At 34.3% G+C, this 13,420-nt stretch overlaps 1 long non-coding RNA gene across 1 annotated transcript; it reads left to right on the top strand.

Annotated features, from left to right (window-relative positions):
* Positions 1-3,342: 3,342 nt before the first annotated feature.
* LOC131856118 (uncharacterized) lies at positions 3,343-12,604 on the top strand. Its single transcript, XR_009358246.1, has 3 exons — positions 3,343-3,438; positions 3,532-3,655; positions 12,484-12,604. It is a non-coding gene; the product is annotated as an uncharacterized LOC131856118 (long non-coding RNA).
* Positions 12,605-13,420: the final 816 nt, after the last annotated feature.

Genomic DNA, 13,420 nt, shown 5'->3' with positions numbered 1-13,420 from the left:
TGAAAAGTGTATTTAGGGCTAGCTGGAGAAGAGATTTTGTGTCGGTAGTTTGAGAAGAAGATGTTGTCGAACCAGATTGAAGTGTTTGCATGTGTGTAGCAGAGTTGAGCTGAAAAGGATATGTACTAGAAAGCAAGGGAAGTGTTGTGATCAGATCATTTTCCCTATTGTTCCCTAACAGTTTCAATAGTTTGAAATCCCTTAACCGGATAAATCCTAACAGGTCTTACATTGTAAATCCTTTCACCGGGTGGCTCATTGACTTGGGTTTAAAATCCTCTAACAATGTTACTCCTAACAAGGTAGAGCTCCTAACAGGGCTGAGGCAAATCCCTTAACCGAGTGACTCCTAACAGGGTCTGCTCTTAACCGAGTTAGGCCTTTAACCGGGCGCATTCCAAAAGACTGCAAATATTTTATGGGTGCTAATTCCCACTGTGGTTTTTCCCATTCGGGTTTCCACGTGAAAAATGTTTGTGTTCATGTGGTGGTTACATTTTTGATGTGTGCATTTGATATCTTTACATTGTTTTCATAATGATGAACACTTGAGTGAATGGTTTGGTAAATCTTCTTATGAAGATTGTTTGAGTAGTTACTGGTACAGTTTTTTGAAGTATTGCAAAATTATTTTACTATTGATTCACCCCCCCCTCTCAGTAGTAACTGGATCCTCATAATAACAAGGATGTGGGAAAAGGTTGTGGAATTTGGCTTTACGCCTACCAAATGCATTTGCTTGAAAGTTGCCTATGCTTTCACATTTTTCATACATGTCTACCAATGCATTTGGTAAAGTGTTATATAAATATAAAGTTGTCATGTAAACTAATTAAGCCCCATTTAGAGGGGTTTTTAATGGAATGTTATTCTTTATATATGAAATGAGCATAGGCCATGTGTAATTCATAATTTATTGGCGATAACACCCCCCCATCGAAACCACCTTCTGCTTCCTCACCCGCCCGTTTGGCTAATTCTGAAGATAATCTTCGTGTGATCCGCCTCCCAGGACTTACCCTCTCCACCACTCTCTCATTGCCCACTTGTCTGATCACATCTTCTATCTCCGTGATCTGGACGAAAATTGAGAGTCCTTTCCAGCCTCTTTGTGTATCCTCTTTGAATCTCATTTTGACTTCCTCACGGCATCGAAGAAACTGAATTCATGAATGATGCGTCCTCATATCTGCATTTTCCTCTAGGATACCTTCGGTAAGGTTAAATCCACAACTTGACACCGCCCACTCCAATAGAGATTCCATATCGAGCAGATAATCTCTTGGAATTAACCTCTACAAAACTTTCCTCACTTCTTCTGTTGTGCATCCCAATTCTAAGCCCCATGCCATAATCAATGAGTATAAATCTACTCTGCACCTATAATGGTGGCCAATGACAACCACTTCCTCTCCCAAAACTAGTTGAATCGCTTTAAGAAGCATCGGGTCCTTGACGAGGAACATTTTTTCCAGTTTCTTTGGTGGTACTGAACCACAAAATGCCGACATCAATTTGGAGACTTCCAGAGTAAAGTTGGCTTCCATTTTTGAGCCTCTGGAGAATTTTGAATGTTCCTAATAAAACCAGAGACAACACTAGTTTTACCAACTCACCCAGTTTATTCAATAGTAATGTGAGTATTTCGAAATTGGCATTTAATGCCCGTCCCTTTTCCATCGCCACCATTTTAGAGAATGTCGCCATAACTGCACATTAACTCGCACATGCAAAGGAAAAAACCAGCTTATGACAAGATATTTGAATTAAAATCGTACTAGCTTGGCCTTGCCTCTTAACTCCATTTAAAGGTTTCATTTCTGGCATTCCACCATCTCACCTCTCTTGGCTCGAGTCCAGATGCTTCGTTTGACAATTCATCTACAAGAACATTTCCTTCTCTTTTCACGTGTGAGATGCAGAAATTATTGAACCTTTTCAATTTTTCAGTTATTATATTAACATACTTATTTAATTTCCAGCATGGAGTTTGTCCTTTGACCAACGCCTAGACAACAATTTGGGAATCACCCTCTAAATGTAAATTCAACACCTTTAGGTTAGAAGCTAACTCAACTGCCAGAAGAGCCGCTTGAGCTTCCACCTCATTATTAGTGTCGTGCAAGGATCTTTTCTTCGTCATCACACGCCACACAACCCGCTCCTGAAATCCCTGGGTTACCTTTTGAAGCTCCATCAAAATTCACTTTCACCCACCCTTTCTCTGGTTTTAACCATTTAACCTTCTCGCTACTCAAAGAATCACTAGCAGGATTAACCCTGGGAAACCCATGAACGAGTCTCTTTCTCATCATTATTAATATGATCTAAAAAATAAAATAAAAACTATAAAAATAAATTCTAAATATAAAAAAATAAATCTCTAATAAACTATTTTTAAATACGATTTTATATATAAAAATTGATAAAATAACATTTTTTTTCTTATGTACAAATTGAATTGTATTCTATATCAACTTAGATAATTTTTTTAATAAAAGTTATAAATACTAATAATTGAAACATATAATAGAAAAAAATAAATATTTCATTTCTAATATAAAATTAATTTAATTTGACTACTATATTAAGTTTTTATTCTCATTATCATTAGACCAAACTAAATACCCATATGGCCCTTAAATTTAATTTCCTAAATCCTTTATTATGTCAAAGGCGTCTCTTATTTGAGAGGGACGAGCTGATTTTTAAAACCAATGGTTGGACGTTTGCGAAAACCTATGCAAGACCATTGAAACCATTTCGTTCGTTGATCTTTTTGCCGGTCTTTGTCCGCAGCGTTTTATCATGTACTAGGGGAAAGGACCCAGTAGTCGTGCACCCTAACTTCGCGCTTTTCAAAAGTCGACATAACAATGTCGAAAACGTCTAAATTTTTTATAGCACCTTCTATGACGAGTTAACTACTTATAACTAAGGTTTCGGGTCGTCATCATCATTTTTGATATGTTTTTTAAACGCATTTATAAAAAGTGTTCAAAATGACCATTTTTGAACCCCCTACCAATCATAGTGAATTAGCACACCCAGTCTTTAGTTACCTTTAGCCTAATAGTTGAACATATTGTCACCTAAAAAATTCACCCCCTAACACATATGAAAACAATTAACATTATATAATTGTACATCATGTTATTAATAATTAAATAAAATTAAATCATATCTATTTTTTACTCATCGAATAGGCAAACATTTTCTATTAAATAAGTGAATGAATAAAAACTAAAACCTAAATAAAACTAACCTAATACCTACTCAACCCTAATCTTTTCTATCCTCCACAGCCTTCCCCAAACGTTGCATCTTCTGCTGCCACAGGAGCTACCATGAACAGAGACGTGGCAACCAGAACGACCACGCCAGGGCATCCATAGACGTGGCAACCAGAGCGACCAGGGCACGGCATTCAGAGACGTGGTATGTCATTTTACAACCGTATGTCATTTTGACCATTTTTTACATGATATCCTTCTCTGCTTTTTAATTTTGACTGTATTTTATGTTTTGCAGCTTTCTCCTCGGCGTTCCACATACAATGTCAGCGGCATGGCTCGTATGGTGGTATGGATCCCTACAGTTTGCAACTGTGTCTGTTGACACAAGAAATGAAATGGTTTGCAACCCTTTCGAGCAGGTAAGGTCTTTATAGATCTTACGGGGCAACGACCCATGTTTGAATTCGAACATTTGTGCAATCTTTTTCATCTTTACCTGTCATTTTCCTCTGCATAAGGCTATTTACCTGGCAAAAAGCTTTGGCTAGGGTTACAAATTTCTTGATGTTTATGTTTGTCTCATTTTATGCATTCTTCTTGCTATTTACTTGCCAAAAATCTTTGGCTAGGGTTACAAATTTGCTATTTACCCTGGTCTTGGGTAAGAACTAAGAACAGCTCTGGTCATTAAAAATGAGAAAATTCCGGTCCCTGATTTCTGTTCCCCGTTTTGTATTTTGGGTAGAAAAGTTCTATTCATTAAGGATACCCAAATCCCGTTTCCCGATTTGTATCCTCCGTTGGGCATCATCAAATTCTTTTTAGTGCCCTGTATATTAAATCTCTTTGTGGATGTTTTCTTCACTTTTAAAGCAAATGGACACTTTTGTATTGTTTTAGTGGTTGCGTGACGTTATCAGGGCTTTCTGTCATGACTTGCAAGACTTTGTAAAACTCCATGAAAGTTTCTACAGCAGGAAATAGAGGTAGCTAAAATTATAAACAGATGTAAGCTAGAGTTCTCTATGTCTGTTGTTGATTTTTCCTATTTTCTATTTTCTCTTATTGTTTGTGTTAGGGTTTGCTGCATACAAATGTTTTGATGTAGTTACACTGTTGTTTTGATGATCTTTAGCTGTTTGTAAAGGTTTTGAGGTCCCTTCAAAACCCATTCTAAATATCTAATAAAAAACTTTGATGTGAAAAAGTTCAAGCAGATGAATTGTAATTGTAGTTTTGTGAGATGCAAAAGATTGTGAATAATGCCCTCATCATACCATTGCAAATGGATCAGTTCGGATATCATAGCAACCTATCCAAATTGATGTAAACTTAGCCAACTTAGCATAATAGACATTACACTAAGTAGGACAGTTGGGTGGTAGTCTTATAACTATATTGTGACCTTTAACTCCTTCCTTGGAAACCCACTCTCCTAGCTCCATTCACATCAGCTGTCCATGGCAACCCAGATTGGTCTAGGCAGACCCCCATGATGCATTTCCTCCTTGAAGATTTCTACATTGTCTAGAATTTGAATTGATGTGAATGATTGCTTTACAACACAATTTTGTATTAGATGCCTAGTTGAACTAGCATGTGAAGAAGTCTACTTTGTTTGTAAAGAGAAGAAAGAGAAAGAAAGAGCTTTTCTTAATATAGTATATTGTTTGCAAACTTTACAACTCTCCAATTTTTTGTGTTCTCTTATTTGTGCCTCCAAGATGTTCCCTCTTTGGAATCCAATAATTTATTGTGCTTTTTCTTTAGAAAATTTATCGGCCACTTACTGCTTCAAGAGTTCATACTTATTATGTTGGAGGTGAGAAATAATCACACAACTTTCAAGCTTTTGGACATGTGAATAACTGTGTCTCCTCAACTAAGCTGCCAGGGTCTGGCGGTAACTTTTCTGCCCAAATCCCCCTAGGAGTTGCATCCATCCTCATCCCTCATTTCCTTAGGGAAATTCTTGTCGGGGCCTTAATGAGTTTACAAATATGCAACCCTAGAAAACTCTATAATTGGCAAGCACCTTCTCGAGTGAACCATGGTCCACTTGACAAGAGCTCGTATTTTGAATGTTAGGATTCATATCTACGCTGAATTTCTATGGCTCATATTTTGGATGTTGGGACTGATGTCTACACCGAATTTCCATGGTTATATGAAATCTGATCAATTGTCTCTATACCGTAGATTATGTGTTCAAAAAAAGACTGAAGCATTATGAATTGCAGGTGTATCGAACATCTAATAGTATACTTATAAAATAATATATTTCTTAAATGTAGATTGCATCCATTTTATATGCATTTGCCAAAGGAATTATTTCTATGGTTATACTTGGGTGTATCAAACGTCTAATGGGATCCTCAAAAAATGATATATTTCTGAAATGTGTATTGCATCCACTTTATGTGCATTTGCTAAAAGACAAATAAGAACATCTTACACAGCAGGACTTATTTAATTTCTAACCGATTCAATTCTTTAAACTGTTCTCCAATATATCATTGTACAAAACTAAACAAACTCTTGGTATATTTGGTTTTTCTTTTGTATTTTGAAGGAATGCACCTTCTTTCAAGTGTGGAGAACATCCATCTGGAAGTAAAGTAGATTCTGCAATCTACTACTTTTCGACCAAAATGATTGGCAGTGGGTTGTTCAGATTTGTAGCAACTTGCTGATATGATGTTATATATATATATATATATATATATATATATATATATACACATGTACATATATATATAGAAGTACGTATATATATACATGTACGTATATATATATATATACGTACTTCTATATATATATGTACATGTATATATATATATATATATATATATATATATATATATTTATGTACGCATTTGTATGTATATATCTTCTGAATGCCCTACCCTGGTTGCTCTGGTTGCCACGTCTCTGTTCATGGTGACAAAGGTGACAAAGTAGCTCCTGTGGCGGCAGAGGATGCATGCTCTTAAAATGCAAACAATGGCAACAGCGTTTAGGGAAGGCTGTGGAGGATAGAAAAGATAAGGGTTGAGTAGGTATTCGGTTAGTTTTATTTAGTTTTTAGTTTTTATTCATTCACTTATTTAATAGAAATTGTTTGACTATTCGATGAGTAAAAAATGGATATGATTTAATTTTATTTAATTATTAATAACATAATGTACAATCATATAATGTTAATGGTTTTCATGTGTTAGGGGGTGAATTTTTTAGGTGACAATATGTTCAACTAGGTCAAAGGTAACAAAAGATTGGGTGTGCTAATTCACTATGATTGGTAGGGGGTATGTGCATGTGCATGCGTATGTGTATGTATACACATCCATACATATGTACATACATACACTCATACATACGTAATGCAAATGCTTTCCATAATATTTGTTGCATTGTTAGTATCCATAAACATACACATACACATACATATATACATACATACACTCATACATACGTAATGCAAATATTTGACATAACATTAGTTGTAGTTTTAGTATCCATAATAGCAATGCACTCATTGCACTGATATGCAGATATTACAAGATGGTGTTGGACCAATTCATTGTATTGATATATAGGTAGATAGATATTACAAAATGGACCCATATCAATTGATATTACAGAATGGCACCAGATATTGCAAAATGTCCCCAGCTTATATGCACTGCAAAATGGCCAGCCTACACACTACACAACGTCTACTTTGACTCCTACACATATTCATTCTATTGATATATAGATATAAATTACAAAATTACTCCACATCAATAGATATTATAAAGTAGCACCACATTCGCTATATTGACATAAAGATATTGCAGAATCTCCCCAGCTTATATGCACCGCAAAATGGCCAACCTACAAAACAAGACTTGCAAAGCAATCCAAAATTCTGAATTCAAGCATGCAGCATTGATTAGTTTCATCAGTTCACCATAAAGCCAGGGAAGGGTTCTGGCTCCTCCACAGGCCTTCTTGTTATCATTTTTTCTACAACAGCTGCATCTGGCTCCTCCATAGGACTCCTTGTCATTGTTTTTTCTGCAATAGCTGCATCAACCTGTGGTGTAATAGGAGTTATACTACCAAATATATTTTCATCTAGCACTCCACCAAATTGGAATTGTTTGATAGGAGAGTGAGGGGGGCTATGACTAGTTGGAACATGGATGTTGTTAAGGGCGGCATATGCTGGGGTTAGAATATTGTACATATCTCTCAAAATCTAATGATGGCCAAGTAGGGGAGTTGATGGAGTACTATTGTGCCCTACCCTGATTGCAGTATGTTCTAAATTGTTATGGTAACCAGCTTGGAGGTTACTAAGAGCAACATATGCAGGTGTTAAGATATTGTACATGTCTTGTAAAATTTGATGATGCTGAGGCAATGGTGTTGATGGAGTACTCCTCTCCCTCACAATAATTGCAACATCCTCGTTCACTTGCTCTTTTGCTGGTTTCTTTTGCTTGCTCATTTGCTTTTGTTTCTTTTTCAACTCCCTCTCCTTTTGTTGTTGTGCCCTTTCTTCTTCCTTCCTCTGCTTTATTATTTGTCTTTCAAGCTTTTCCTCATCTTTCCTCTTTCTCCTTGCAATTTGTTCAAGTTTCCTTGCCTCTTTTTGTTTTTTCTTCCTTACTTTCAACTCTTCAATTTCAGCTTTTCTTGCTTCTTTTTTCTGTTCCCGAATTATGTATTCATCGGAAGTAAGGATTTGAGATTTACTGCCCAATTTAAGTGCATTATTGTTAGAAAGAAGACTAGACCTATTTCTCACCCTTTCAATGGGTAGCTTCAAAATTTTTTTTAAAGAGCCTTGACTGCATAAGATTTCTTCAGCTTCATCTTCTATCTCAAATGTTGCAGTTGTCTTCAAAGAACCTTGATCGTGTCCATCTTGCTCATCTGCTGCAACTTCATTAGTTTCTAAATTTGAATTCTCCCAATCCATTGTATCAGCATAATAATGAATGATCTCAGAGCTAAGCATTGGAGGTGAAGGCATGGATAAAGAAACTTCTTCATTTTCCATGTCAATCTATATTCCTAAATGTTCTGCTCCTTCTTTAATCCAATTAGGTTGTTCAAACTATGATGGTAAACTGAAGTCTTCATCTATGCCATTTTCATATTGTGTTTGGCTGATATGACTTGGTGAGCATGTGCTTTCAGTTGGTTCTTCTGTTTGTTGTGCTTCCAATTCTTTCATTTGTTTCACACATTGTTCCAAACACTCTTCCACTTGTACCTCTCCATAGCCAGCTAATCTTAAGATGCTAGCTATGCCTGCAGCATCACTACCATCTTGTAAATTGAATGCATCACTTGGTCTCATGTCATTACAAAGAGCATCTTTATTTAAAGGCCATATTCCGGTCCTTCGGAAACCAACTATGATGTTTTCAGATGTCAGGGCAAGTTTGAATGCTTTACTTGCAAGTTCTGCCAATTCAGTTCTCCTTATTTCTATGTGTGGATGTTTGGCCATCCATTTTGACCTTTCAGATTTGAAATGTGCCTTGAATGGAGAGAACACACTCACATCTAGAGGCTGCAATTTGTGGCTGGTGTGGGCAGGCAATGTTAGAAGATCAATACCAAGAGATCTTGCTTCATGGATTGTGGTCAAAGCAACATGGCTTCGATGACCGTCAAATATAAGGAGATGTCTGTTTGTGGGTGAAACTCCACCCAGAACAGATCTGGCAAAGTGATATAGCCAATTTAAAAATAATTCTTTTGTCATCCAAGCATGTGGTTGTGCAGCCATACATGCTCCCGGTTCACAGTTGGCAATGTAGTTTTTAAGCTGTCTTTTGGCCTTGAAAAGATAAAATCCTGGAATGCTATGACCTGCTGCATTAACACAACATAAAATTGTTATCCACTCTCTGCTCTTTGATAAAATTTGTGGGACACTTCTACTACCCAACTTTGCAATTACTCGCATCCCGTAGTTCCTGCCTGCTTGCACACCTGTTTCATCACAATTCCATATTTTTGTTGGTCCGTATTCAGAAGCATTGTACAATTTGTCCAGGTTGTCATAAAAATCTGTCACAATACTTGGTCGTAGCATTACTGCTCTATCTCTGTCCAGACACTCTGCAGTCCTTATTGTCAAATCTGGATGGCGTTTGCGGAAACCTGTCCACCATGATCTGCCTGGGAAACCATTCTTGAATGGATTTGGCCTTGTTTCACATATATGAGCTACATGTGACTTTAGTTGAATGATCTATAATCCGTGACCAAGTTGCGCCATATCTTTGCACCAGTCAACAATTTCTAGCTCTTCTTCCAACGAAAGGACCGTTGGTGGACCTCTTCTTTTTGTTGTTGTCAGCCCTGAAAGCCAAAATGTTAAAGTGCTCGCAGGAATTCCCCACTTTTTTCCAGCTGCTCTGATGGAATATGAATTGTCTTCAACATCTTTCATAGCACATTCCATGTCTTCTTCTGTCCACTGACCGTTATAACTGGATTTTTTATCTCCATGATGTTGAGAAGACTGTAAAGGAGTGTTTGTTCTTTCTACATTTTCATTTGCAGTATTACAAGTTATGTCATCCTGAGGTGGATTAATTGCAGTGTCGCCATCTTTATCCTTCACCAAATGGAATTTAACACCATGTGGGTAACGGTTCCTCAACATTTGGGTTGTTCTTTTGCTTCGTCTCTTTCCTGTTGTCTTTCCTTTTGCCTTTCCTGTTGTTGTTGCCTTACCTGTTGTCATAGTGCCTGAACAACAATAACATCAACTATTAAGTATATACACATCTATCTATATGTATGCAGATATATATATCTGTGTGTGTGTGTGTGTGTGTGTGTGTGTGTGTGTGTGTGTGTGTGTGTGTGTGTGTGTGTGTGCAGATATATGTATGTATGTATGGAGATATATATATTTTGTAACTAAAAATAATGTGTATATATATATGTACAACAGGTGAACTATGGAATATAAGCTTCTGGAGCAATATTGTCTTTGGCAGCAATTTGAACTTTTACTGGAATGGATTGTTTTGGGAGTAAATAACATCAAACATTAAGTATATACACATCTGTATGTATGTATGCAGATATATACACATCTATATATATATATATATATATATATATATATGCAATATATATATATTCTTAAGTATATATATATATATATATGTATAGGTGAACTATGGAATATATGCAGATATATGTATGTATGCAGATATATATATGTTGTAACTAAGAATAATGTGTATATATATATGTATACTGTGAAACTAAACAGTAGTAAGAACAAGTCAACTGAACAGTAATGAAATAGATTATGTATGCAGATATATACACATTTGTATGTATGTGTGCAGATATATATATATATATATATATATATAATCAATCCTCATATATTTATTTCATTACTGTTCAGTTGACTTGTTCTTACTACTGTTTAGTTTCACAGTATACATATATATTATTATATATATATCTGCATATATTCCATATATATATATATATATATATATATAATCAATCCTCATATATCTATTTCATTACTATTCAGTTGACTTGTTCTTACTACTGTTTAGTTTCACAGTATACATATATATTATTATATATATATCTGCATATATTCCATATATATATATATATATATATAATCAATCCTCATATATCTATTTCATTACTGTTCAGTTGACTTGTTCTTACTATTGTTTAGTTTCACAGTATACATATATATTATTATATATATATCTGCATATATTCCATATATATATATATATATATATATATATATAATCAATCCTCATATATCTATTTCATTACTGTTTAGTTGACTTGTTCTTACTACTGTTTAGTTTCACAGTATACATATATATTATTATATATATATCTGCATATATTCCATAGTTCACTTATAATAATATATATGTATACTGTGAAACTAAACAATAGTAAGAACAAGTCAACTGAACAGTAATGAAATAGATATATGAGGATTGATTATATATATATATATAAACTAAACAGTAGTAAAAACAAGTCAACTGAATAGTAATGAACACAAATTACGTAGAATTTATGCTAGCACAGTGCCAGCCAAACAGTAGTGAAAACAAAATACCTGAAATTTACACAGTCAAAAATTATATAAACAAACAAAATACCTTCAATTTATGACAACATAGACTAAACAGTAGTGAAAATGAAAACAAAATACAGTAGTGAAAACAAAGTACCTGGATTTTATGACAACACAAAGTCAAAAATTACATAAACAAACAAAATACCTTCAATTTATGACAACACAGAGAACTAAACTAAGCTAAACAGTAGTGAAAACAAAATACATAAATGATAGACAACTAAACTACATAAAATGTTAGACAACTAAACTACATAAAATGATAGACAACTAAGCTAAAATCATATATTATGTGCATAGAGTCAGTCTGCAACAAGAAGTAATGTATGCAAGAATGTGAGTGTACCTGGAATTTATGCTAGCACAGTGCCAACCAAACAGTAGTGAAAACAAAATACCTGTATTTTATGACAACACACAGTCAGAGATTATATAAACAAACAAAAACAAAATATCTGTATTTTATGATAACACACAGTTAGAAATTATATAAACAAACAAAAAACCTGCAATTTATGACAACACAGTCAACTAAACTAAACAATAATGAAAACAAAATACCTGAAATCTATGACAACACACGATCAGATATTATGTGCACAGAGTCAGTCTGCAGCAAGAAGTAATGTATGCAAGAAATCTTGATTATTTACTGAACGAAGGAGGAATGTGAATTAGTCTACAGCAAGAAGCAATGTATGTATGCACTGAACAAAGGTCTGCAGCAAGAAGTCAGCAAGAGTAATGTATGTATGCACTGAACAAAGGTCTGCAACAAGAAGTAATGTATGTATGCACTGAACAAAGGAGGAATGTAAAAACTCTCCTTCATCGTAAGCTACATTAATATGACATTTTCCCTCCTTTTTTTAAATCTTATTTGATTTGTTTGATCTGTGGCTATTTTTTGATCTTGCTTGATCTATGGCCATTTTATGATCTTGCTTGATCCGTGGGTATGGATTTCTGCATTTCTATTGGATAAGAGTACATGAGGTGGATTTATGGGAGGTAAATTTAAATTTTTTTTGCATTAATTGTTTGTTTTCAATCAAATGGAGAGCCTCACAATTGCTCTATTTAATGTTTCAGGTCCCAGATTTGGTGGTTGCAAACTAGAATCTGAACATTTATATTCAGAAGCTGGCTATTAGAGGATGACAAGTTGAACAATTGTGAATGAGTGATGGGACTGTTTTGCCTCACAAGTTGGTCAACCATATATCAGTGATTTGACATTTTATCATGTAAAATTGTACAAATTGTAATATAATGTTTTATATTTGTTTTATAAAATTATACAAATATTAATATAATCATTTTACAACTGTATTTTATATCACATCAAAAGTGTGCTGAGTTGTAGGAATGTTGTTTTAATTTATTTAATATGAAACATGTATTGAATGTTTTTTGTTTAATAGTTGCATGAAATTTAGTAAATCAATGATACATGCCATAATAATTCAAACTGATTTGATGTATTGCAATTATTGATATATAAAGACACAAAAAATGATATATTTTTTTTCAAAGAATAGTTTTTATTTGTACAATTATTGGAACAAAAGGTATCAACAACCCTCACAATAATTGGTACATGCTCAACTACTGGGTCCTTTCCCCTACTTTTATTCGCTAACAACTTGGCACCAATATTATCTCTTCCACATCACACATTTGACGTTTCACCACCAACGTAAAAATATGCTTTTGCATGGTTTTTAAATAGTTTTCTTGCAAACTTTGTCCAATTATGGACAACATGGCACAATATACAATGATAAGTGCACTACCAAATTAGTACGAAGGATGTATGATTGTGTATCATAAATGCATATCTATCGAGGCCCAACAGTTTTAAATTTAAAGTAATTAACATAGGTTGCTCCCATTAATACATAACAAATGTGGTAAAATACAAATACGGTAATAATATTAAGTATATTTTATTTTAAAAGTATATGTAAGAAATTAATCATAAAAAATATTATAATTATATTAAATTGTATAATTATGTTTATTATTT

This window comes from Cryptomeria japonica, chromosome 6, assembly GCF_030272615.1.
Source record: "Cryptomeria japonica chromosome 6, Sugi_1.0, whole genome shotgun sequence".
In the NCBI taxonomy this organism is placed as follows: Eukaryota; Viridiplantae; Streptophyta; class Pinopsida; order Cupressales; family Cupressaceae; genus Cryptomeria; species Cryptomeria japonica.
Note: the sequence above shows the minus strand (reverse complement) of the source record. Positions and strands in the feature narration are given on the sequence as shown.